This window comes from Camelus ferus, chromosome 16 (assembly GCF_009834535.1).
Source record: "Camelus ferus isolate YT-003-E chromosome 16, BCGSAC_Cfer_1.0, whole genome shotgun sequence".
NCBI lineage: Eukaryota > Metazoa > Chordata > Mammalia > Artiodactyla > Camelidae > Camelus > Camelus ferus.
The window spans coordinates 37,467,312-37,493,295 of record NC_045711.1 but is presented as its reverse complement, the minus strand read 5'-3'; the positions used below and the strand labels follow the sequence as shown (position 1 = coordinate 37,493,295).

At 45.1% G+C, this 25,984-nt stretch overlaps 1 long non-coding RNA gene across 4 annotated transcripts in view; it reads right to left on the bottom strand.

Annotated features, from left to right (window-relative positions):
- Positions 1–4,962: 4,962 nt before the first annotated feature.
- Positions 4,963–25,984, bottom strand: part of LOC106728957 — a 33,027-nt gene continuing 12,005 nt past the window's right edge. The window contains exon 4 of one of the 4 annotated variants that reach the window (XR_001365229.2): positions 4,963–5,479. This is a non-coding gene — a long non-coding RNA (uncharacterized LOC106728957). Of the gene's footprint in view, positions 5,480–9,405; positions 9,616–20,984; positions 23,658–25,197; positions 25,411–25,984 lie in introns of those variants that run through there. The other 3 variants (XR_004311738.1, XR_004311736.1, XR_004311737.1) reach the window with 3 other exon arrangements.

Below are 25,984 nucleotides of genomic sequence, written 5' to 3'. Positions count from 1 at the left end.
ATAGGAAAACCAGTGGCCTCGGGGGGCGGGGGGGGCGGGGGGGGGGGCGCCAGGACTGGGCCGGGCGTTCCCGGGCTGCCTGGGTCGTGAGTCACCGCCGCCGCAGCAGGCGGCGCGCCGGAATGTGGCCCCGCCAATCGCCTGGCAGAGGGTGGGCGGCGGGCAGGCGAGAGCAAGGCTGGGTCCAGCGTTCGCCGGTGACTAAGCACCACCCTCCCCGTGGGCCCCTGCCAGACCCCCAGCGTCTGGCTGCAGCCCTGCAGGGGGCTGGGAGGACGCGCCCCCTCGTACCCTGCTCTGCGCCCCCCAACTCCCTTCTCCAGGCAAACGCCTCTGTGAAGGCCCAAGGACTGCGCAGGGGTCCCAGGGGATGTGGGCAGAACTAGTACAACTTCCATTTCTATTTACTTGTAGTTCATCCTTTTTTATTTTAACTTTTTTCTTCCTTCAAATAAGCACTATAATTCATATGCTTAAAAAGTTAAAGATACAAGCATGTCCAAGAGATATTTGTACACTCATATTCATAACAACATTATTCACAGTCTCAAAAGATGGAAGCCAAGACATCCAAGGACAGATGAGTGGAGAAATAAAATGTAGGATACACAGACAATGGAATATTATTCAGACTAGGAAGGATATTCTGACACATTCTACATCATGGATGTACTTTGAGAATATTATGCCAATGGATAGAAGCCAAAGACAAAAGGCCAATTTTGTACGATTGCACTTATATAAGGTACCTAGAGTGGCCAAATTCACAGAGATAGAAAGTAGAAAGGTGGTTGCCAGGGGCCGGGGGAGTTATTGATTAACTGGTGCAGGGTTTCAGTTTCGCAAGATGAAAAGAGTTCTGGAGATGGATGGTGGTGATGGTTGCACAACACAGAATATACTTAGTGCCATAGAACTGTACACTTAAAAACGGTTAAAATGGTAAATTTTGTTATTTGTATTTTGCCACAATTAAAAAAAAAAAAGAAGAAAAATGTAAAGGTACAAAAGTCACTCTCTCACACCTGTCCAACTCCAGCCAAAACACCTAATGTCTCCAGTTTTTGTGTGTCCTTCCAGAGTCTATGCGTATACAGGCAAATGCATATATACACGTCAGTGTATAAAATAAATAGAAATATGTATGAAAGTATATATCTGCACACCTTTTCTTTTTCTTTTTTTTTTTTTACTTTTTAAAAAAAATTGAGATACAGTTGATGCATAATATTATATAAGTTACAGGTGGACCACATGTTTCCAGGTTTTTCTATTATAAATAATGCTGCTACAAACGTTCACGTACATCTTTGTGTGGGCATACGTCTTTATTTCCCTTGGGTTGATACCTAGGAGAATTGCTGAGTTGTGTGGTAAGTTTATGTTGATCTTTTTTAAAAAACTGCTAAGCTGTCTTCCCGAAGTGCCACACCATTTTACATTCCCACCAGTAATGCATAAAGGTTCCAATTTCCCCACATCCTCAACAACACTTGGTATTATTTGTTTTATTGAAGAAGGCCATGCTAGAAGGTGTGAAGGGTTATCTTGTATGGTTTAATTTGCACTTCCCTAACGGCAAATAAAATTGAGCTTTCTCATGTGTTTATTAGCCATTCATATATTTTTCATATCTCTTCTTTGATAAAATGGCCATTCAAATCTTTTGTTGATTTTTAAATTTAGTTATCTTCTTATTTTTGACTTATAGGCCTCATTCTTATAGTAGTTCCTTATATCGATGGGCCATAATTTGTTTATTTCCCATTGATATCACTTTAAATGTTTCATCTTATATGTATTTTATAGTGGACATACTATATTAGTGCAATAGTATATGTTCCTGACATAAATAAATAAATAAATAAATATATTTTGGGTCTCACACAGGCACTTCTTGTCTGTGTGGCCTGCTGTTGTCCATGGCAGCGTAACCTAATAAACTTTTCTATTCTCAAAAAAAAAAAAAAAATATATATATATATATACACACATACACGTTAGGGCTACATCTTCAAATTATTTTGCTGTGAGGGGATCAATAAAGCTTGGTAACCCCCAGCTTGAGCCTTCAGGCCTATTCCAGCCATCCTGAGATTTGTAAAAACCCTGTTAAATGCTTGCTCCTCAGGCAGCCTCAGGCCCCCAAATAGTCTGACCAGGACCCCTTAACCAATGGAGGAAACTGAGGCTCAGAGAGGGCCCACCTGGGGCACTACCGGTACAGTCTGACTTTCCAGGGCCCTCTGGCATGACCCAGGGCCCATGCTTCCCTTAATTTGAGGTGCTGCAGGAAGGATGACCTGATGATGTGTTCATGTTGGGGATCCTTGACCCCTAGGGCTAGGAGAGCTCAAAGCCCAGGAGCGTGGTCTAGGGGTGAAGCTGCCCCTTTCCTGGCTTCCCTTCTCCTGCACCTGCCCAGCCAGAGACAAGGCCTCCCGCACAGGCTAAGCTCAGAGCACTCCAAGGGACAGGACTCTGCTGGTCATTTCCTTCCTTCTTTCCTGGTTCTTTCATTTCCTTTGTCATTTTTATCATCACCATTGCCACCATCTATTGCAGACCCTGTGTACCCTCTGCCTGTACCTGACATACAGGATCCTATTTAATCTTCCCACCAATCCTATGAGGTGGAGCTTATTTGTTCCATTTTGCAGAAGAGGAAATAGAGGCTCAGGGAGGGTTACACAACTTCTCCTTAGGGATAGCGGTGGAATTCAAACACAGGTTGAAGGAACTCCAAAGACCACTTTTGACTGGTCCATGACCCTAACCTTGAGGGACTGAGAACCACTGCACACTCAGCCTTCATTTCCACTGCTTCATTTTCCTCTGATTCTTGGCAGTCATCTTGGGCAGTCACCACCAGTGACACAATGAGGGTGACACATGAGGACAGTGAAACTCCAGGGTTGGGAAGGAATTTAGGGGGTGAGGATTGAGGGTGCCCCCCCACCTTGCCCTGAGCCAGGGCAGCTACAGAACAAGTACTATTCTGAGCAAGACAGGGGTAACGGCAGGAAATGCACGCTGGAGAGCCTGTGGGTCTGCACAGACCTTGCCCGCCCCGCCCCCAGCCTGGGGCACAGCCTGCAGGGTGGGAGAGGGGAGGTTAAGCCCAGAGCAGAGGGGAAGTCGGGGTACTCAGCCTTTCTGTACTTTGGCAGGAGAAAGCGAAACTCCTTAATCACACTTTGCGCTTTCACTTTCCCTTATTTCTCAGTAGGCATTTCTATTGGAAAACTCCAGCCCTGTCTGAACTGAACTAAAGAGGGATCTGTGGGCCCTCAGGGCAGCCCGGGGGAAGGGGCAGGAAGTGGAGTAGAGGGTCCAGGCCCCTGTGGCTGATAGTATCTGCTTCCAGGATCTAATGACTCCATCCTTGGCCCCAGAACCATCCACGAATGCCTCCCAAATTCAATCCACGCCACTTAGTTTGGCATTCAAAGCCTTTCCCTCATTCAGTTTCAGTTCTTGCTCCTCTCTATGCTTGCCTCCAGGATTTTGCTCACATTGTTCTCTCTGCCCAGAATGCCCTTTCCTCCCCATCCCCCCAGATCCAACACTCAAACTCTGGTCATCCTTCAAGGCCCAACCCAGATGCATCCTCCTCCATGAAGCCTTCCTTGATCCCCTTAACTGCAAATGACATCTCCCTCCTCTGACCTCCCATAGTCCTTGCTTCATACCTCTCTGAGGGCATCGTCCATCATCCTACCAGCAGTAGGTATTGATTGTTACCCCACTCAGCATCTATCTTCCTTCTAATCATAACACCTTAATCTTCCCTGGGAAATCATGTATCCCCCAGCTTCAATCATGTGGTCCAGAAGAAGTTGGCTTCACTCTAGGATCCAGAGAGGAGTCAGAACATCGCATCTTCTCTCCAACCACCAACATCCCCATCACCAACCAGTACAGAGATTGGTTCAGGGATGGGCCTGTGACCCAATCAGAGTCAGTTAAATAAGGGCTTTTCTGTCGTGACCAGGAAATGAGCCCATTCTTTCACGTGGGGCTGATAATCACAGGAGATAGTCGTAGGAGTATAAGAGTCTCCAAGAATGAAGTCAAAGAGAGAAGCAGAGTCGTGCTGGTTTCAGATAACATGTGACAAGGACCTGGATCTAGCTAATCCTGAAGCTGGAATCCCTTCAGACATGGGGACAAAATATTCCCTTTTTGAGACTGGTTCAGTGATGGATAACTCAAAGCATGGAGTTAGGGCACTAGTTAACTTAGGGGATCAACACAGAAAGAAAAGAAAAAAGATTTCAGCTTTGATAAACTTCCTTGGAATTTGGCAATCAGAAAATCTGAAGAGTCAATGTTAACTCTGGCATACACATACACACACCACAAACATATTTAAAAAATTAACATTTCAGAAAATAACATTTGCATCTGAATTACCCTCAGAAGTGAGCAGCACACAAACTTTTCTCTTTCGAGGTCAAGTACTTGCAACTGAAAAATCCCCGCCTGATTTACTCCCTTGTGCTCTGGTTTTCTGTAGCTAATGTCCTACTTGAGCCTACAGGATGGAAGCTCCTGGAAGCCAGGGGCCAGGACCCCTTGCCTTTGTGCTCCCATAGCACCAAGCACAGGGCCACGTCCACAGAGATGCTCAGAGATGCGTGTTTGAGAACTCTCCGGGTGAGAAGTGAACATTCCCACTGCCTGGGCTGTCCCCATCCCAGCCAGGAGCCAGCCCAATGCCTTGAAACCCTCACTTTCTCCCCAGGCCTGAACTAAAAGTGGGCAACACTGCCCTGAGCTTCCTGCCTGACACACAGCCAGTGGCTCCAGGTCAGCAGGGGCCAGAAAGCGGTGATTGCCCTGATTGCGAGAGCTCTGCATCCCCAGGGATACATCTGAAAGAAAATGGGATGCTCAGAGAAACTTCCAAGCACTTTGGCCAGCATCTGGAGAACAGCCAGTGTTGTCTGGGCCCTAGCCTCTGGAAGCTATCTGCTGGGGGTGGAGACAGAGGGGAAGGCAAGCAGCTTTGGAAACCAGCAACAGGGAGATGGCTGACGTGGGCAGAGGAGGAACTGAAGCAAGAGGCCAGGCCTGGGGGCCGCTGGAGCTCAGGGGGCTCAGGAAGACCTTGGTATTCTCCTACCTGCTTCTGGGAGCTTGTCTTTGGGCGGTCATTCTTACTTTGGGCACAATACAGTTCACAAAACAAAGTATCTGAGGGATACTATGTGGTCAATAGCCAATATTGAAATAGTGATATATTTAATATCCTGTCTGGTGTCTTAGTCAGGAGAGGCTATGGTATGCTACGGTAACAAATTAATCTTCAAATTTCTGTGGTTTAACACAACAGAGGCATATTTCTTGTTTAGACAAAGCTGCAGCAGGTGGGACATCTCTCCAGGTCAACTGTCCTTTGTACGATGACCACTGATCCAGGCTAGCTTCTTCCTAGTGGCTCCTTCATTTCAAGCCATGGCCTCTATAATCACCACTAAAGGAAAAGAGAGAACAGGAGAGTAAGACACAGCACTTAATGCCTTGGTCCAGAAACGTCACACATCACTTCCATTCACAGCTGATAGATCAGAGTCACACAGCTCCAACCTGACCACAAGGAAGGCTGGGAAGTACGGAGGAATACCTGGCTATTCAATGAGCATTAGGTGCCTCTGCCACACTGGCATCCTGCGAGATGGAGTCACAGAGGAATTCGCAGATGGTGAAGTTGGTTACCCAGGTTTAAACCCAGCTTTTCTATTCCCTAGCTATGTGACCTTGGGAAAGTTCATTTCTCTGAGCCGTGCTTTCCTCATCTGTCAAACAGGAATAAAATAAGAGTCCTTACCTCATTAGATTGCTGGGAAGATCAATCAGATAACGCTGAGTACTTCGCAAGGCCTGGCACACGGTAAGCACTAATAAATGACACTACTTGATTAGTTTCATCTTGTTCAGAAAAGTTTGACGATGCTCAACATATGATTGAAAAATATAGCTGAGACATCATCAAAGCTTGCATCAGGCCTGGAGCCTCCCTTTCTCCAGCTGGCCCCCTTCTCTGCTCAGCCCAGGTCCCCTTGCTCTCCTTCCTTTCCCTTGAAAAGGACCTATAAGGACCCGCAGGGTGTGAGAATTCTGCCTCCTCTCCCAGGGGCATGCGTGTCTGAAGCATCGGTGTTGGTTGTAGGCAGAAGGTCTTGGTCTTTCAGCTGAAGGAATCTGAAGCCTTATGAGCAGGTGAGAAAGGAAGAGATGTGCCCCCAAATGTTTATCCTGCTCATGTTAGTGGCAAACAGGGTCCCTAGAGAATGGAAGACTTCAGTGTGGATATTAAAGTCCCTGGAGGACCTCCAAAGCTCCTTGGAGGAGGCCAGATTAAGGCAAGTGTCTTAGAAGGAGGGGGAGCTTGGGGTGGCTGAGTGAGGTAGAAAGCAACGTCAGAGACAGAGGAAGCTATGGGGAGCCCAGTTTGGGTATGAGGTGGGGACAACCCCTCACATGCAAACAGCCTTCTACAGTTTACAAAGCAAGGTCACAAGACTGGTTAGAATGCAGTGGGACTCTGGCAGGGACAGCAAAATCCAAGCTCTCCCTTCCAGAGTCACGTTGTCACTGGGAAACAGCTGTGGAGCCAGGGGCCACATTTCCCAGGCTCCCCTGCACTTAAGTGTGACCCTGTGACAGACTCTGGCCAATAAAATGTGATCAGGAGTACGTGTCTCATTTCTGCCAAAGCTTTTTTGAGAAGTGGTTATGCCTTCCTCGGGGTTTCTTTCCCTCCCACTAGATGGGTGCCAAGGATGACTATTAGAACAGGGAGTGGTAGAGCCTCATAATGCGAAAAGGCCTGAACTCTAAACCGCTGCGTGAGGAACCTGCAAACCAGGAACAGCTGCTATAAACTGGTACATGAGTGAGAAAGAAATACACTATATTTGGGGGTTTACTTGTTACAGCAACTAGCATTGTCTTAAAGCATGGTAAATACACCTTTTTTGAAGTGGCTTTGGGAGCACTGTGGGGAGTACAGAAGGGTAACAGCCCTCCTGGGCATTGCCACTGCCCCGCCTCCAACAGCCTGTTTGCTTAGCAAGGGCAGCTCCCGTGCCTTCTTCCCCTCCCACACCCTTTCCCATGAAACAGGGACAAGACTCAGAACGGGTAGAGTTTGGGCTAGACAAGTTTTCTCCTTGAAAATCTTTCCTCAGAGCATGAGTTGGAAGTTTTGGCTCTTGTAAGAGGTGTGGGCAGCTGACTCTCTAACTGGGTGGGGCGACACGAAGAAATGGGCTAGGGAAGAGGCTAGAGAAGCCATTGAGGGTGGCAGTCCAGGGTCGGGGAGAGCTGAAAGCCAGCCCAGGAGTTTGGCTGTTTTGAGAAGAGTAAATCCCAGGTATTTCAGTTTCTCTCTCCTCCCTGCAGGCTGGGCCAGCAAAGGACCAGAGGCTGTGGCAGCTTCTCGTAGAAAGAGCAGAATATGCCACCTATACCACTGAGGCCAGCTTACCTGTCTACAGAGGCCACGCTCATCCCAGCCCATGGTGGCAGTAGCCCCAGCAGAGGGCTGGTTAAATGATGCAGCCCAGCCCAGAAGGTTGGGAGGAGCACATGGGCACTTTCCCAAGGCCCCTTGGCACTGCCTTTTCTTCCCAGGAGAGTGTTAGGGAAGAACATCCCTTCTCAGGAACAAGATAGAGGAAGGAAGTCGGTCTTCCACCTACATTGTGCCCTTTATCCCTCCCATCACATGGCCTCCTAGACCCTCTACAATTGCCTGTAAATAGATGGCACCTCCCCCACCCCCACTTCCCACACCTCGGCTCTCCTGATGGGCTGTCTTTTCTGTCACTGTTCTGGCATTCGGCTCTGCTGCCAACAATAGAAAATGAAATTTAAAATTTTCCCTTTGCAATAGCATTTTAAAAAATCATGAAATACTTAGGAAAAAATTTCACAAATTATGTGTAACACCTCTGCACTGAAGACTACAAAATATTGCTGAGAGAAATTTAAGAAGACCTAAAGAAATGGAGCGATGTGTTTGTGGAATGGAAGACTCGATATTATTGAGATGTCAGTTCCCTCCATAATGATTTTTAGACGCAACTCAATTTCAATCATAATCCCAGCAGATGCTTTTGTAGAAATTGACACATTGATTCTAAAAATGTTATGGAAAGGCAAAGGACTTAGGGTACCCAAAGCATCTTGAAAAAGAGGAACAAATTGGAGAATTTACTCTACCTGTCTTCATGACTTATAAGGCTACAGTAACTGAGACATTGTGGCACTGTCATAACGGTAAAGAAATAGACAATGGAACAGAATAGAGAAACCAGAAATAGCCCCACAATTAAACAGTCATTTGATATTTTTGTAAAGTCACCAAAGAAATCCGAAGGGAAAAGGGAAGTCTTTTCAACAAATGGTGTTAGAACAACTGAAAATTCATGTAGAAAAAAATAAACTTTATTCCCTCCCTCACACCATTCACAGAAGTTGATTTGATATGGATCATAGACCTCAATCAAATGCTAAAATTCTAGAAGAAAACATAAGAGACTATCTTGGGGACTTGGGAGTAGGTAAAGATATCTTTAAATAGAGCATAGAAAGCAATAACTATTTTTTAAAAGATTGATAAATAGACTTCATAAAAATAAAAATTTTCTGCTCATCAAAATACACCATTAAGAAAAGTAAACAAGCCTTAGACTGTGAGAGAATATTTGTGAAACATATCTGACAAAGGACTTGTATGCCAAATATATAAAGAACCCCTACAAATCAATAATAAAAAGATTAATAATCCAATTTTTAAAACAGACAGAAGATTTGAATAAAACTTCACAAAGGAAGGTATACAAATGGCTAAGAAGCATGTGAAAAACTCTTAACATCATTAGTCATTAGGGAGATGCAAAATAAAACCCACAAGGCATTAACCTACATATACCAGAATAACTAAAATTAAAGAGTGACATCATGAAATGTTGGCAAAGATATGGAACAACCGGAACTCTCATACATTGTTGGTAAGAATGTAAAATGGTACAACTACTTTGGATAAAGGTCTGGTAGTTTCTTACAATAAAAACCATCCATAATCCAGCAATTTCGTTTCTAGGTATTTACCTAAAAGAAATGAAAGCATACGTCTTCAAAAAGATTCATACAAGAATGTTCACTGGCACTTTATTCATAATCTCTAAGAACTAGAAGCCACTCCAGTGACTCTCAACAGGAGAATAAATAATTCTTTTGATATAATCATACAATGGGATATTACTTAGCAATAAAAAGGGATTAACTACCAATACATGCAACATCATGAATGAACCTCTCATTATGCTGAGAGAAAGAAGCTAGACACAGAGAAGTACATACAATATGATTTGATTTATATGAGGTCCTCAAACAGGCAAAACTAGTCTATGGTGAATCAGAATAGTGGCTAGCTGGGTCGGAGGAGGAAGGGACTGACTGGGAAAGAGCATGGGGGATTTTCTGGGGTGATGGTAAGGTATTACATCTTCACTGGAGTTTGAGTTATAAAGGTAAAGGCATCTGTCAAAATTCACCTAATGTAGAATTAGGATTTGTGCACTTCTTGGATGTAAATTTTACCTGAAAAAGATAAACAGATATTGAACTCTATTTAAGTATAGATATCCAGAAGTATTTAGGGGTAAAATATGCTGATGTCTGTAACTTTCTTTGAAATGACTCAAAATAATTTTTTAATGGAATGACAGATGGATGAGTGGGTGGCTGGACGGACAGATAGATGGGGAGAGAAAGAGAGATACATAAATGTGTGATTTTTTAAAAATAATTACTGTGGTTTTTTAATAAAATTTATTTATCTTATTTATTTTTTTGGTGGGAAGAGGTAGTTAGGTTTATTTAGAATTTACTATTTATTCTTAAAGGAGGTACTGGGGATTGAACCTATGACCTCATGCATGCTAAGCATGCGCTCTACCACTTGAACTATATCCTCCCCACTTAGACGTGTGATTAAGCAGAGCAAAATGTTAACTGTAGAATCTAGGTAGTAGGTATATGAGAGCTCACATACAATCCTTTTTTAAAATTTTTAGTATGTTTGAAAATTTTCATAATAAATGTTTTGGGAAAAAAAGCAAAACAAGCAAATCTCCATCAGCACAATCTGAACCAATTTCCCTCCTTCTAAGAGACCACTGAGACTATCCCATTAGGGCCCACATCCTTGTTCACATTGTTCACTGAAAGAAGTCATTGTTGATCCATCATCACAGACACTCGTCCCAAGATACTCAATCTTTCTCCTCACCCTTCCAAACCCTTCCCAAGCTCCTGGAACTCCCACTCTACTGTACCCTCAATCTCCTCCAGAAATTTCTCCCTACCTCCTGGCCCTAATGGAAACTAAACAATCCCTTGAGATACTGTCTCCTACTCAAGATGAAGCTATTTTTTCTGTCATATCCCAAGCACCTCTGAGCCAGGAGGTGGGGGCGGGCAGGTGTTTCCCTTACTCTCCACTGCTCCTTCAAAGTCATTTCTCTTTTTGTCTCCCTTAAAAACTCTACTTCCTCCAAAGTTCATACCAACTGGCCCACCCTCCATGCCTCTCCCCAGCTCAACCACCTGCCTCCTGACCAGCCTCCTAGTTCATTGGGAACTTTAGCACCAGGCACAGACTCCACGTCACTCCCACACTCTTGTCAACCTTCGTGACCTCACCATCCGCAGGGATGATTTTTCAAGACTCTGGCCTCAGTTACTTGACCTCCTCACCTCCAAAGGTATTTTCCTCCACACCAACTCAGCCACCCATTCCCATAGCACATTCTAGACCTTGTCTTACCTCTGACATCTTGATTTCAGGCATCCCATCACCCTTCCCTCCAGCTCTGACTCTCATTTTCTCAGTGCACCAATGCTCCAACATCTCCAATCCAGTCACCCCATCACCTTTTCTCCACAGCCCTCTTTCTTATTTCCTTCCTTCCTTCCTACCAAAATACCCTACCTCCTTTCCTGCTTTAGTTTTCCCTGTAGCATTTACTACCTTCTAACATCAATAAAACTTACTTATTCACTTTATTAGTTGACTCTCTACTCCCAGGAGAATGTATGCTCCATGAGTTGTTCTTGTCTGTTTAATCACTGCTGTAACCTCAGCCCCCAGAACAGTAGGCATGTAGTAGGTGCTCAATAAATGCTTGTAAAAAGAAAGGACAAAAGAAATAAATAGTGGGCTGGGGGGAAGACAGCTTCAGTTAGAAGATGGAAGTAATCCCTCAGGAGCACCCTCATCTCCCTGCTGCTCCATCTGTACCAGGTTCTGCTTATTCTTGTGACAACTGGAAGAGTGTCCCTGCTCCTCTCCAAGACCATTTGCTCCACATGGACTATAGATGCCATCTCCTTTCACCTTCTCAAGAACTGGACTCCTGAGGTGGTCTATCCCCAGTCATCACTAAATTCTCCCAAATCAGGTCACTTGACTTGCCTCTGCTATCTCCTGTCTTTTCAAATTTCTCTTTAGACCCCATATGAACATCCAACTACTGTGCCGTTTCTTTGCTCCCTCTACCCAATTCCCATTCACTCTCAACCCACTTCTGCAGCCATCCTGGCCCAGGAAGTGACCCTTGGGCTGGGAAATCATGTGCTAGAACAAAACAGAAAAACATAGAGACTGGGTTCCCACTGACCCCATGAGGACAGACAGTACCAGCCCTGGACTACCCGCCTCCAGGCTTCTGTTTAGTGTGAGCATAATAAGATCTATCTTGTTTAAGCCATTGGTATTTTGGGTTTTTCTCTTACATCAACAGAGTGGATCCTAAATGGTAGGTCTTATCTCTCCTATGAGGCTGCAAGAAATTGAAGGCAATGGTTACATTTCTTTTCCTTAAAGTGCTTTGCGGAACACAGATTCTAAATAAATGTTTCTTGGGGTATATGAGATCTTGAAAATTAGGCAGAGGCAACAAAACTGAGGACCACATGGAGCACCAGCCTAGGGTTTGCAACCAGGGTTCCTATGCTAGGTCCACAAGTGTGGTCATGGGTGAGTGGCGCAAAGCAAGGGAAAACCTACTGAGGAAGCAAGAGGCTGTAGGTAATAATTCATACTTGGTCTCTTTCTGTTTGTGTCTAAGCTGACGAACTTTATCAGTCAGAGGGTACAACTGGAGTTCCACCTCCAGGTTTCTTTTCTTTTTGTAACAGTTTTATTGAGATATAGTTTGCATACCATGCTATTCACCCATTTAAAGTGTACAACTCAGTGGGTTTTAGTGTATTCACAGAATTGTACAACCATTGCCAGAGTCAATTTTAGAACACTTTCATCATCTCAAAAAGAAACCCCATACCCTTTAGCATTTGTTCCCCATTCCCTCGCCCCAGCCTTAAGCAAACACTAATCTACTTTCTGTCTCTATAGATTTCCTTTTTCTGGACATTTCATATAAATGGGATTATACAGCATGTAACCTTTTGTGTCTGGCTCCTTTCCCTTAGCATACTGTATTCAAGGTTCCTCCATGTTATAACATGAATCAGTACTTCATTCCTTTTTGTTGCTGAATAATATTTCATCATACAGCCCACTATATGGATATGCCACATTTTATTTATCCATTCATTAGTTGATGGGCATTTGGGTTGTCTCCACTTTGGGGCTATTCTGAATCATACTGCTATGAACATTTGTGCACAAGTTTTTGCATGAATGTATGTTTTTAATTCTCTTGGGTACAAACCTAGGAGTGGGATTACTGGATCATATGGTAACCCTGTGTGTAACCTTTGGAGGAACTCATTCCTCTGGCCTGCAGCTGCTTGTGTTTGCGTTGCCATTAGTCAGAGGTCTATTGGGGCCTCCATTAGGGTTAGATGAGTTTTTGTTTTCCAAAGAAGCTGAACCATCTGTATTCCCCCCAGCAACGTGCTTCTTCACATCAGTGGTTACTGTCTGTCACTGTTGTTGCTGTTACTGTCCTAGTGCGTGAGAAGTAGTATCTCATTACCGTTTTGATTTGCATTTATTTCCTTATGACTAGAACATTGAGTAGGTTTTCATGTGTTTATTGGCTCTATCTTTTGAGGGAAATGTCTATTCAGATCCTTCACCTATTTTTTTTTTTTTTTTTTTGAGTTATAGTCGGTTTACAATGCTGTGTCAATTTCTGGTGTAAAGCACAATTTTTCAGTCATACATGAATATACGTATATGCATTTTCATACTCTTTTTCCCCGTGAGCTACCACAAGATCTTGTATATATTCCCCTGTGCTATACAGTATAAACTTGTTTATCCATTTTATATATACCCATCAGTATCTACCAATCTCAAACTCCCAGTCTATCCTTTCTCACCCACCTCTCCCCTGGCAACCACAAGTTTGTATTCTATGTCTGTGAGTCTGTTTCTGTTTTATATTTAAGTTCATTTGTCTTCTTTTTTTTTTAGGTTCCAGATATGAGTGCTATCATATGGTATCCTTCGCCTATTTTTAAATTGGGTTATCTGTCTTTTTATTATTGAATTCTAAGTGTTCTTTATATATTCTGGGTACTAAGCCCTTGTCAGATACATGATTTGCAAATATTTTCTCCCATTCTATGGGTTGTCTTTCACTTTCTTGGTGGTATCCTTTAAAGTACAAAAGTTTTAAATTTTGATAAAGTCCAGTTTAATGATTTTTTTCTTTTTTTTGTGTGTGTCGCTCATGTTCTGGTGTCACATTTAAGAAGCCAGTGCCTAATCTGGGGTCATGAAGATTTATCCCAAACTGTTTTCTTCTAAGAGTTTTACAATTTTAGCTCTCACATTTAGGTCTTTGATCCATTTTGAATTCATTCTTATATATAGTGTGAAGTAGGAATCCAACTTTATTCTTTTAAATGTGGATATCCAGTTGTTCCAGCATCTATATTGAAATTCTTTCCCCATTGAATTGCTTTGACATCCATGACAAAAATCAATTGACCATAAATGTAAGGGTTTATTTCTGGACTCTCAATTCAATTGCTTTGATCTCTATAGCTGTTTTTATGCCAGTACCACATTGTCTTTATTACTGTAGCTTTGCAGTAAGTTTTGAAATTGGGAATTGTGAGTTCTCCAACTCCATTCTTTTTCAAGATAGTTTTGACTTCTGGATCCCTTGAATTTTCATATGAAACAATTTCTGGAAATAAGAGAGCTAAGACTTCAATAAGAATTGCATTGAATCTGTAAATAAAATTTATCATCTCAACAGTATTAAGCATTCTAATCCACACATATGGGATGTCTTTTCACTTATTAAAGAAGTTAGATCTTCTTTAACAGCTTTCAGCAATGTTTTGTAGTTTTCAGGAGTATAAAGTTTGCACTTCTTTTGTTAAATTTATCTTAAGTATTTTATTATTCTTAGGCTATTGTAAATGGAATTATTTTCTTTATTTTATTTTCAGGTTGTTTGTTGCAAGTGCATAGAAGTACAACTGAGTTTAATATTCTGAAACTGTGCTGTACTTGCTTATTAATTTTAATAGTTTTTAGTGGATTCCTTAGGATTTTCTACATAAAAGATCCTGTTATCTGAGAATATAGTTTTACTTCTTCTTTTCCAATATGGATGAATTTTACTTTATATTCTTCCTTCATTGCCCTGACTAGAGCCTCCAATTTTATGTGGTTTTTAAAATAGCTTTATTGAGGTGTAATTGACATACAAAAAATGTAGATTATACAATTTGATAAATTTGGACATACACGTACACCCATGAAACCACCACTATGGTCAAGATAATAAATCTCCAAAAAGTTTCTTTGTGTCCTTTTGTTTGGTTTGGTAAGGACAGTTCACATGAGATCTACCCTCTTAAAAATGTTAAGTGCACAATATAGTATTGTTAACTCTAGGCACCGTGTTATACACAGCAGATCTGTAGAACTTACTCAACTTGCATAACTTAAACTTCACACCCACTGAACAACAGCTCCCAATTTTCCCCTCCCTCAGCCCCTGGCAGCCACCATTCTACCCTTTGCTGAGTACTGTGTTGAATAGGAGAGGCAAGAGGGGACATCCTTGTTCTGTTCCTGATCCTAGAGGGAAACCAGTCTTTCACCATTGAATATGTTAACTGTGGGGTTTGCAGATGCCTTTTACCAAGTTAGGAAGTTCTTTACTATTCCTAGCTTGAGTGTTTTGTCATGAAGGGGTGTTGGATTTTGTCAAATGCTTTTTCTATATGTATTGAGATAATCATATAGCTTTTATCTTTAATTCTGTTGATATGGTATATTATATTAATTCATTTTTGGATGTTAAACCAATCTTGCATTTCTGGGATAAATCCCGCTTGGTCATGGTGTATTATCCTTTTGATACGTTGCTGGGTTTGGTTTGCTAGTATTTTGTTAAGGATTTTTTCATCTATATTCGTTATATATATTGGTCTGTAGTTTTCTCTTCTTGTGGTGCCTTTGCCTGGTTTTGTTATTAAGGCAATGCTGGCCTCATAGAATGAGTTAGAAGTGTCTAGGTTTCTTTATGACTGATCTTTTGGTCAAGCTTATCTCTAGATCTTTACAACATTCTGAGAAAAAGCCAAGGCCTGGGAAGGTTTATCTGAGGTTCTCGTCTTGAGCATGCATCACCATCAACTGGGAACTCGTTCAAAGCAGATTCCTGGGTCCTGGCTCCTGAGACACTGACTCAGAAAGTTTGCAGCAGGACTGGTGACTTTGTATTTCTGACAAGCACTCCCCAAGAGGTTCTGAGATGTGTGCCTCTCATTTCATTGTAAGAAACATTGATAGACCTACCCAAGCAGACCCAGCTAAGTAGCCACAGAGGATGCTAGGAAAGTCATATTTCTTCATACAGGGGTCTCAGAACCTTCAGTGTGTTCATGTCCCTTGTGAATTTCTAAAGGGAAGGCTAAAGTATGCACTGTTTCCCAGACTTATTTGCCCACAAAATCTTTTCTTTGGGGAGGAGCACCTCACAGGATTGATGTTTCACAGAGCACACCCTGGGAAACCTGCCCCCAGAATTACTCAGTATTCCTCTGAACTCTCACAGGGCTTTGTTCCAAGCACTCACTCCTCTGACCTGCAGCTGCTTGAATATGTGTGGCCATGTCAGAGGTCTGTCCAGGCCTAAATTAGGGTTAGATGAGTTAGGCATTTGTCTCAAGAGCAAAAATTTCAGGAAGTGCCAAAAAACACAATAATCAAGATAAATTATTATTTGGAGGATGGGTCGATCAGATAGCCCATTAAGCAGCCAGTGGGAAATGGGAGGGTGCAATAGTGCAGAGAGGCTTAATGATCAGTGTGTGTGGGACAAAGAGCCAGGGTCTGTCCAGGAGGGGTCTAGTCCTGGAGCAGGAGAGTTGAGCCAGGTCTGTTGTTTGTCTCTCCCATGAACTATGAACCCCTCCAGAGTAGAGGCAGGTCTTTCCCATGTCTGATTCCCCAGACTGAATCCACAGTGCTTGGTACACAGAATTGTTCCACTCATAGGGATAATGCCAAGTTTCCTTACCTCCCAGCTCCTACGTGAGCATCTAACTCAGTGCTAGACACAAGGAGACTCAGACAATGCATATTTTGAGGTGATTAAATACATGTCATCTAGAAGCTTCCCCATGGTATCTGAGCCATCTTCATGATGGTGCCTTTGGATGTGCTCCCAAATCTGAACTGGGGAGAGGCGGGCTGGGTGTCAGAGAGTTTCTGGGAAAAGTCTGTCCTTTCCCAAATACCCTTCCTCTCTGTGTCCAACAGAGCTTGACCTCAAATGTGAAGTTTTAACATTCAAAAAAGTTGGGCTTGGGCCTGATTGGGCTGGCACTAGATGTCTGTGATTTGTGCAATAATTGGAGCCTGACTGGGCTCTGTGGCTGGGAGGTCCTCAGCCCTGACCTTGGAAAAAGATCTGAAAAGCAAGAATAGTTGCCCAGGGACACCTTCCAGGGCCTACCCTCCAGGCTGCTTCCAAGGTATTTCCCTACCTCAACCCTGCTTATTCTGTGTCTCATTAAAAGAGTTTGTTAGGCCTCCTGTCTCTTCCTTGGAACTTCCATTTCTTCTTTTTTTCCAGGAACTACAAAATCTCATCAGTTAATTGGTGACCACAAGAAAAAGAATGGGGCTCCCTTTAAATAACTTGTGCAAAAATTATTACAGTAGCTCCCTGTTGATCTGCTCGAGAGGAAACGAGTTCACTCTCTTAGGCAACATCTAACTGCAGATAAGCCCCCAGCTGATTATAGAAGATTCTCATCTATGCAATAAAAAGCTGATCCCCCCATGACCTCTACTTATCATCACCTCATAAGTTTACTATGAGTTGCTTCATAACGTCAAAAGTACAATGATGTCTTCTGGGAATTAAGCTTTATAATCACTTGTGTTAAATAAACTTCAGAAAGCAGGGCAAGCTAGAGTCTAAGAAATCAATGTGGATGAGCAGGCTTTAGGATTGCTGGAAGGCTGGTTCTTAGGGACTGTGGAACTGGCCCTAGCTCCAAGATGCTGGCTTTCAAAGGAATGTCATTTCATGGAGAGGGAGCTGAGACCTAGATTGGAGGGAAGGGGTGATTTGTCCATATTTAGATGGTGGGAAAACTGAGGTTAGGACATGGGTCTCCAGACACCAGATCCTCTCTCCCTTTCCCTTCCAACTCCCAGGGCCCAGCTCCTCTGCTCTAATCCTCTTCCTGACAGGAAGTCAGAAAAGAACCTGACAGCTGACTGAGAGAGCATGTGCAGGAAAGAGATTCAGCCATTTTTCTCTCAATTCATTCTCTGCATTTTAAGCCATTTATCTCTATCATGCCACGAAAGCCTTTGTGCTGTGTCTGAATTTCAGGCAGGTGGGAAGAAGGTGGTGAGAAGGTAGGAGGCCACTGAAGTCACACCTGGGGTAAGGCAGCGGGTCTCACCCTTGGCTGCATGGTAGAATCACCTGAGGTCATTCTTAAAGTCCCAGCTGGTTGGGTAGGGGGTGTATAGCTCAGTGGTAGGTAGAGCCACTTAGCATACAGCAGGTCCTGGGTTCAATCCCCAAGACCTCTATCAAAAAAAATAAAAAAATCCTGATGTCCTGGTCATGCCCCAGGTCAATTACATCAGAAGCTCTGGAGCCAAACGCAGGCAGTAGGAGTTTTTTTAACTCCCTCTTTGATTCCAACATGTAGCCAAGTTTGGGAACCATGGCAGTAAAGCCACTCTAAATCAGATGGAGCCAGCACAGGGTAGAACGGCCGTGGTTGTAATGGATGTCCACCACTGACATAGACAAAGCTGTGTGATCTTGTACAATGTGTCCGGGGCCTTCACCCACCCTCGTCATCAGAGGGAACCCCCATCACAGCAACTTGCTCTCCTTGCATTTGTTCAGCACGTGCTCTGCCCCAACAGGCGTTCTGCTAAGTGTCATCTCACTTTCCCCACAGCTGTCCGGTGAGCCAGGTGGGATTATTACCCACGCTTTGAAGATGACAAACCTGAGAGTTGCTTGAGATGGAGCATGAACCCAGGTCTGTGTGACTCCTAAGCCTATCTTTCTGTAAACAGTTGTTGAAGTCATTATCCTATTTTATTAATACTGTATGCTTACATATAATAATGGCTTCAAGAACTATTTCCCTGGTGCCTCTTGTGGGCTGGGCGCTGGGTGTAGGACAGGACAACACCTGGCCCTTGGGGAGCTTACAGCCCAGTGAGGCAGAAGGACTCAGTTCAAAGACTCTACTCAAACACTTGTGCACATAACGGGTCATTTCCAGATGCTGAAGGCTGTGAAAAAGGCCACCAGGAGGCTGGAACAGGGAGTAACAGTGAGCCTGCTTCAGCCAGAGAAGAAGGAAGTGAGATGTGGAATAAGAACCAGCTGGTTCCAGCAGGCAAGGGGCATGGTCCCACTGGGCTGGGAAGGGGCACAAGTGGGCTGCTGGGAGAGCCAGAGGGGGCCCCTGAGGGCTTCAGGCAGGACAGTGACAGGATTGGATTTGGATCATTAAGAACCCGCCCCTCCACCCCCAGCAAGTGGATTCATCCTCCATTTCAGCACCTACCAGCTGGGTGACCTGCCCCCTCCAGCCTCTTCCTCTGGCAAAGGAGGGTCTGGACCAGTGGTATCTCAGGCCACAAGCCCACGGAGTCCATGGGTAAAGGGCTGAGGAGTACATTTGTCATCCGGCCCCAGCTCAGATTCTTAGGAAATACCAAAATAACGACATACCAAAGTGGCCCAATTCAGCTAGAGGAGCTTGGAAGTTTTTAATTAGAAACATCACAGAAATAAAAACCTTAACCCAAACCATCCCTGCCAGCTGGAAATTCACTCTCTCTCTCAAAGTCTTTAAAAACAGTTCTCTATACACTACCCAGTAGTCAGCTTTTATACTTAAACAATATTTATGAGCTGGGACTTCTTCATCTTGGGCCTAAGACTTCTTTAACTGAAATCTAACATGAGTGTCAGCTTTTTAATATATTCCTATATGTGAATTTATGTATATTTGAAGATAGGAAATTGTTTTTCAATAACAAATTAAAAAATTAAAGATGGCTCTAGAACTCTAATATAAAATAGCAGCAGCTCTTAAGCCACTTTCTTCCCTGGGTTCTGCACCCAGTAGGTGCCTAACTATGTTGCCAGTAAGGACCCAGCTAGTAAGAGGAGCAGGAGCACAGGGAGGAGGGGGGAGGGAGGGGTGTGTCTGAAGCAGGGCAAAGACAAAAGTCTAGATCCTCGGGGACCCCGTAAGGGACAACAAGGGACCTGTTATACCTATGAACCCCCTGTCAGCACATCCCAGAAAGGTCCTGAGCCCTTCCACAGTCAGTCCAATCCTTGCTACCTACCTTGTCACAAAAGCCAACACACACACACACACACACACACTAGTTGTCAGGTTTAACAGAGCCAACTGAGGTCAAAATTGACAGAGCTAACTCTTCTCAGCTCTGTCCCTGCCAGCTGTGACCTTGGACAAGTTACCTAACCTCTGATGGTTACTATCCTTTCGGAGAAATCAGGAGGAATAATCACATAAGACATTCTTCACGGGGTGTTGTGAGGATTGATGAGGTTATGGGGTGAAGTGGTTTGTGAACTGGACCCACACGATTCATTAGATTCATTGTTACCTTGGGTCTGACTCTGACGTAGGGGTCCACGCAGGACAGACAGGAGAGGAGGGGGAAGTTAAAGATGTGGGAAACAAACCCCAAAGCTAGGCACCTTGCAGCTGGGCTCTGAGGCTCACACACACTGTGAAAACGGCAGAGGGAGGGGGCCCTCCAGGCAGGTCCTGGGCAGACACTTCACAGGCTCTGAGTCTCATCTCCCTATTCTATAGAAGAGAAACTGAGGCTCAGCGAGGTTCTATTTCGAGGCTGAGCCAGGCATTCCCCTCTAACATTTCAGCGCTAATCCCCGTGCTTCAGGGTCATGTTGGGGGGAGCTCAGCCTCTGCGGGACAGGAAAGCACGAGAAGCTTCCCCTACAGAGCTGCCTTATCTTTTAGGCTCAGGGCCCACAGTATTTTCAGGGGCCCATGCCAATGTTTTCATTTTTATTTATTTTAAAATCAAAAGATAACTTGAATAAAATAATGAATGTATAATCATGAATCCATCTTGGATTATATTTATTTTCATACCAAGGCAGTCGTATCATATGTATCTATTTTGAGATGTGTGTGTGGGTTTTTTTTTCCTGGAATTCTTTTGTTGTTGTTGTTGAAGTATAGTCAGTTTACAATGTCGTGTCAATTTCTGGTGCACAACATAATGTTTCAGTCATACATAGACACACATATTCGTTTTCATACTCTTTTTCATTATAGGTTTGTGTGTTTTTAACTGACGTATAGTAGATTTACAATGCTGTGTTAGTTTCAGGTGTACAGCATAGTGATTCAGTTATACATATATATTTATCTAATCTTTTTCAGATTATTTTTCACTATAGGTTATTACAAGGTATTGAATATAGTTCTCTGTGCTATATGGTAGGTCCTTGTTGTTTATCTCAGTTGTATCATATACTTTTCAGTATCTTTTATGGAGGAAGGAGCCCACAAAGGCAAAAGTCATATGTGGCTCTGGTGTCTCACAATTTTGTCCCCATGTGGGAGAGAAAGGCCCATATTCCCACATCCTCTTGGTCCCTGGGGGTGCTCAGCAAAGTAAGGTCAGAGCAAGCCCAGCCTATTGAGCCAAGTCCCTCAGCAAGGTGGTGAGGTCCAGGCCACCCTGGCTTGGCCAGCAGAGCCCCCACCTCACTCACACGCTGTCTGGTGCCCTGTCCCCAGTGCTCCCGACCATTGCAGCATCCTCCCTCCCATCCAGGGCTGAGGAAGGGTGTGTTCTGATTCCTGGCAGAGCCCAGCTTCCTGTTTTTCTCCAAAGGACGAGGTCAGTCTGCTGCTGGAAAGGGACATGGGGACCAGTTATGGGCCAGCAGATCCCTGCTGTGCTGATGGGCTCAGCAGCTGAGGGAGGAGGGGCCGGCAGGCAGGCACACTGGGCTCTGGGACCCAGAGGGCACTCTCTCTTCCTGACAGCCCCCCACAGCCCTCCACAAGGCCTCTCTGACCTCCTGGGCTTCAGTTTGCTCATCTGTGAAATAGACAGGGAGGTTCTGCAGTGCCTGCCTGCCTGCTAAGAGGATCCAAGTCAGGCTGAGATGGGAGCAGAAAGGGCTTTGTCAACCATAAAGACCCCATTAGCCGTCTGTGCAGCAGGCTCGTGACCAAGAACCGCAGTATAAGAGTGTCTGTTTATTGCCTCCTTGCCCTGTGTGGGGTCTGCCCTTGTGCAATTTCATCTTTACAACAACCCTATGAGGACAGACCTACTATTCCTATTTTCTGACAGAGGAAAGTGAAGCTGAATTCCTTGCCTCTGGTCCCAGGGGTGGGAAGTGACTGATGTCAAGCTGTGCCCACACCACAGCCATCTTCCTCCTCACACAGCTGGTGAATCCAGGTCTCCCTCTGGCTGATGGATTTGGGGGCCCTGATCAAGGTGGCTGAGGAATTACAGGGTGGGGAGGACAAGATGCTTCACTAGCTTGTGCCAACAGACACCAAGGATTTATGTAAAGAGTCAGCTCATCACCTTCAACCTCAAACCCCGGAACTCTCATCCATTCAACACTCGTCACTGAGTGCCTGTTGTATGTCAGGTGCAAGCCCTCCTCAGGACGCCCTTTTGGAATTTCTGCATTGTCCTCCATCCAGGGAGTAGAGTCAGACTCTCTAAGCTCAAATTCCAGCTCTACCACTTACAAGACTTTGGGCAAGTTTCATAACCCATCTTTGCCTCAGTCTCCTCCCCTGTAAAATGGGGATAAATAATAGGACTGACCTCACAGGGCTATTATTCAGATTAAGGCATCAATGCATTCACTCATGTCAAATGTCATCAGCATCCTCCCTCCCTTCTTCCTTTTCAAGCCCTCTTGCTTCACTTGGCCTCACTTCTTTCTTCTACTTGCTCTGCCCCTGCTCTCTTTGGTTTATTGCCCCCCCCCCACCCTCATCCCTTCCAGGGCCTTTCCTGACATCAGGAGAGACATCCAGAAAAAGGAGGCACAGGCCAGGAGTATGCAAGGCCACGGCCACATGGAGAATGCAGTCACATGAGAGAGCAGGGTCTCATGCTACAAAGGGCCTCCCCTCCCACTGACCCTCTTGAGTCTAAGAAGGAGGAGCCATGGGGTCATTCATGATGCTCACTCCCAGCTAGCAGCTGAAGGTCCAAAAGGGAGGACAAGAGGTATCTGGGCCATGTGGAAACTGGCTTTACATCTTAGATGACCCTGAGCATGAACAAGAAATGGCAGGGACAGGGTCTCCCATCCCCAGCAAAAGCAAGCCCAAGGCGGGACTTGTGGGATGCAGAAGACTAAAAAAAGAGTTTAGTGCCTGGTTCAAAGGTAGGCACTCAAGAAGTGTTGAATGGATAAATGACACCATGTGGGAGTGAGGTAGGGTATGTTGGAGACAGGAGCAGAAGGAAGATGGGGACCAGGAGGAGTACCAATAGTCACATCTGCCAGGCTGAACGTAGGCCATCTTTGGTAGCCCACAGGGTAATACCAACAGCTAACCCTGGAGAAGCGTTTCCCGTGTGTCCCAAGCACTATTCTAAATGTCTTATCCCTATGACTCACTACTTCTCCTAACAACCCTGTGTAATAGTTCTGTTATCATCACCTCCGTTTCACAGACAAGGAAACTGAAGCATAGAGAAGTCAAGAAGCTGGCCCGAGGTTACACGAACCCAGGCCCTCTGACCTCTGCAGCCATGTCGCTAACCACTGTCCTCTCCTGCCTCTCAGTTTATTCTGGAGAGAGAATATTCTCAACTTTCAGGTAATGTGATGATATTTCAGATCAAATATCACATTTGTGGCTTTCCTGAAATTCGTTTAGTTCATGTGCTCTACTTGAGGCTCCTTTGGTGGTCTTCGAAATTTTTTTGTTCACATTGTCACCTGTCTTTTCAGCAGCTCCATACTGTTGGCCATCTTGGTTCAAAATCAAAACAATGTCCGCAGTTAGGAAAGAGACGGAGATGGGGAAAGTGAACGGTTTGGGGCTTTGTTCTGGAGGTCACAGTGAAAGGACTTCTGGATGGTCGGGATCTGGAGGTGAGAATAATAATTATACCAACCTCACGGCAAATTAAGTGATATGATGCATATGAAGTGAATGATATAATGCATGCAAAAGCCTTGAATGGTCCTCTAATGCAAAGGAAACAGATGAAGGAAAGGAGGAGGGCTAGTGATAAAGAGGCTGCAGGTTGAACAAGCCCTGAAGTTGTTCCTGTTGCCTGGAACTTCACGCCATCCTGCACTGATACAGGGTTCCAGATGAAACGCCCAGCAGGTGCTCCTGCTGGGGGCATCTGAGACAGCTTGGTTTATATCTGTTGCCCTGACATGGCTGTCATCGGTGCCCCTGTGGCAGATGCGGTGAGGCACCACCCAAATCTCTAGTTGCTGGGAATGCTACCAGAAGATGCCTTCAGCTGTCAGCCCTCTTCAGGCATTGCCTCAGCCTTGGAAGTAAACAGCCTCACCCAAGGTCACACCTCCTTCCAGAGGCCGCCAGTATCCAATGACTGGTCAACATGATGTTAGACCAGCTAGGCCCCCTCACCCCAGCTGGAGATGATGCCGAAGGGCCATCTCGGCTCTGGGCTCCCTGCAGGGTTGGCTGAGGGCTTCATGCAAATTGTGTCCCATCTCAACTTCTCCCTCTGACCAGTCTGGCTTCTGTCCTTTCCTTTCCGCAGGTGTCGATCCCCAAAACACTCCTCATAAACCTTCTACACACGAATCGTCATCTGAGAATCTGCTTCCTGGGGAACTCAATCACTTTTACTCTCAATAGTGTCCTAGTTAGGAGACCAAATTGTACAGTCACCCCAGCAACATGAGACCCACCAGATCACAGCACTCATCACAGCTCATTGCTATTACTTATTTAGTGACACTAGACTGGGTGCCCCTTGAGGCAGGCAATGTGGAAGTCTCATTCCCAAGCCTGCAGAACTCAGGCATTCAATAAATAATTGTTGAATGGATGGATTAACTATCTTATCAGAGCATTTAGAGACCAGGGCAGCTGGGGGTCAGAGGAGGAGAAGGAGGAGGAGAAGCTGCTTGGAGCCCTTTAAAATACAGTACATAGCAGCAGGACACATGCATTCGCCACCTCCTCTTCCCAGTCTGCCTTTGCTTGTAGCTCCTCCTGACTTTACTGCCTCCTCCCAACAACACCCCATCCTTGACTATAGTTTCTCATGTTTGTGGCTTCATTTATTCATTCACTCATTCATTCATGTAACACCTAAGGAGCCCTCCCAGTGTGCCAGGCCCAGGGCAGGACACCAGGATACAGAGGGGAGTACAGTCCCACCCTCCGTTCACTGGGAGCTCGGATGTGTGAGAGGAAGAGACAGGTGTGTGAATGGCTCTTGGGGTAGAGTGTGAGAAGGCGACAGTACACCAAGGCTACCCTTGATTTTTATTTGAGCAAGATTTCACTTGCACTGACATTGGGTGGAGGGAGGAAAACAGATCCTTGGGTTTGTCTGCAACCCTAAGAATAATTCTGATTCCAATTGTATCCATTGCTAAAAAGCCCACCCCACCCCGACCCCACTGGGGCTCCTGCTCCCTCCTCCTCCTTGCTCCTACTGAAACCCATCAGTCCTGTGGCCCAGGCTAGGTTAGATGCCTTCCAAGATGACAAGTACTGAATCATAAAAATGGTCGTGGGGTCATGTGTTCCCTTCTGGGTAAAGGCCATGTTTTAAAGCTGGCCTTTGGGAGACAGTGGCCTCAGTTTGGTTGCCGGCTGCAGACCAGGTGGGCAGAGAGCTTGATCCTGGGTGGGAGGAGAACCTGACTTGTAGACTTTTTCCACCTCTCGTAGAGTAGGCAGCCACCCACCCTCCCGGCTCCCGGCTCCTGGAGGAAACCTGGAGCCGGTCTGCAGAGCTGACAGTGCCCAGGAGAGCCATCAGCCCAAGCTGTCTCTCTATCCGCCCTCTCCCTTCCCAGTGTCATCTCCTGTTAGTCAGAAGGCTCCTTGGCAGCCACGGGAAGCACACACACAAAGCAGAATTCCAGGAACTCCAGGCTGAGCCGACTCCTGGCTGTTTTCTCAGTTCCTTTTTGCTTCTTCTTAAAGGTCTCTGGTGCCAGGGCTCAGCCCCATGACCTTCCAGGCAGAATCCTGGTTGATTGTCTCTGTGCTGCTTCCTCCCCTCCCCCACAATTACACTTCTCTTCAGCAGCTTCTGAGAATCCTAGAAGGTCACACTGCTGAAAAGGACCATATATAGATAGCAAAAGAGGAAGCTGAGAGGTTCCAGCCCTCCTAGCTCCTCCACCTAGCTGGTTCCCACCTGCCAGGCTCTATCTCCCCAGCATCACGAGCCTCCAGAAATGCAGCCACT